This window comes from Orycteropus afer, unplaced genomic scaffold, assembly GCF_000298275.1.
Source record: "Orycteropus afer afer isolate SDZICR_OR568_19922 unplaced genomic scaffold, OryAfe1.0 scaffold00998, whole genome shotgun sequence".
NCBI lineage: Eukaryota > Metazoa > Chordata > Mammalia > Tubulidentata > Orycteropodidae > Orycteropus > Orycteropus afer.
This window is the reverse complement of record NW_006922585.1, coordinates 11847-13710: the sequence shown is the minus strand read 5'-3', so window position 1 is coordinate 13710 and position 1864 is coordinate 11847.

Sequence of the window (1864 nt, the reverse complement as noted above, 5' to 3'; positions counted from 1 at the left end):
TATCCAAAAAACTAAAGGAAAAAATAAGAATAACATTTGAATGAATAAAGAATATCAATAAATAGAGAATATCAATACAGAAATATAATAAATACAAGTTTATAAAGGATCCAAATAAATATTCTGAAGTTGAAAAGTACAATAACTAATATGAAAAATTCACTACAGTAGCTCAACAGCAGATTTAAATAGACAAAAGAAAGAATCAGAAAACTTGAATATAGGTCAATTGGAAGGAGCTCTGATGTCACAGTGCCTAACATATTTGACTGCTAACCAGAAGGTTGGCAGTTCAAACCCACCAGCTCCTTTGTGGAATATAAGGCAATCTACTTCCATAAAGATTTACCATCTTGGAAATCCAATGGGGGGTCACTATGATTTGGAATCGACTCAATGACAGTGGGTTTGTTTTTTGGGTAGTCTGAAAAAAAGAAAGAAAAAAATTGAAGAAAAATGAACAGAGTCTAAGAGATCTGTTGTGTCAAGCATATCAACATATGCATAATGGGACCCCAGAAGAAGAGAGAGGTGAAGGGACAGAAAGTATATTTTAAAAATTAATAGCCAAAATTTTCCTATTGTTAAAAAACAATTTTTATTTATACACACAAACCCAATCAACTATAAGTAAGATGAATTCAAAGAGAGACACATCAAGTCATATTGTACTTAAATTGTTGAAAATCAATGACAAAGAGAGAATCTTGAAAGTAGCATGAAAGAGGTAACATCATGTACAAGGGATCCTCAATAAAGTTAAAACATTATTTCTCATCAGAAACTATGGAGGCTATGAGGCAGTAGAATGACATATTCAAAGTGCTGAAAGTAAAACAATCAATCAAGAACTCTATATCTGGCAAAACTCTCCTTCAAAAATGAATGACAAATTAAGTAATTCCTAGATAAACAAACACTGAAAGACTATGTTGCTATCTGTGGTAGTTATGTTTGTGGGTCAACTTGGCTGGGCCTGGTTGAGTGGCTGGGCAGCTGATGGTATTATTCCCCATGATGAGACTGGCAATCAACTCCATGGTGGGATCTACCACAAGCAGCTGATTAGCTGCCTTTACGTATGTGGTTTGCTTCCTGTATATAAGGAGAAGTCTTGGGAATGGTCACTAGCCTATGGCATGCTTGGACCCTGCATGTAGCCATGTCATTGCTTAGCAGCCTGCCATGCTCTGCCAACATTGGGACATAAATGGACTTGCATTAATGGCCTGCCATGTGGTTTGGTAACATCAGGACTGTGCCTTTTCACTTGTCAACCTTGGGGTTTTTCAGCCTCAGCAGCCAGCAGGTGTCTGAGTGAAGAAATGCCTCTAGTTTCAGTGGGCCGGGAGCAGGAGTCAGAGCTCGACCCCAAGGTTGAGGGGCTTTCACCCATCCTCCAGGTCCTGGCACTTGAACTTGGACTTAAAGCCTCCAAATTTTAAGAATAAACTTCTGTTTGTTAAGGTCATCCCATTTGTGCTATATATTTCTGTCAGAGTGGCACTAGGTAACCAGAACACTATCAAACCTACTATATAGGAAATACTAAAAGGATTTCTTCAGTATAAAATGACAGGCACCAGGCAGCAATTTAAATATATGTAAACAAATAAAGAACACCAGCAAAGGTAAGTACGTTGATGATTTTTTCTATAGCCCTTCTATTTTCTATTTCATTGATTTCTGCTCCAATCTTGATTATTTACTTTCTTCTGGTGACTGTAGGTTTTTCTTGCTGTTCTTTCTCTAATTGTTGGAGATGTTCATTTAAAGTGTTGATTTTGGCTCTTCCTTCTTTTTGATGTGTGCATGTATTGCTATAAATTGGTCTCTGATCACTGCTTTTGCTGTGTCCCAAAGA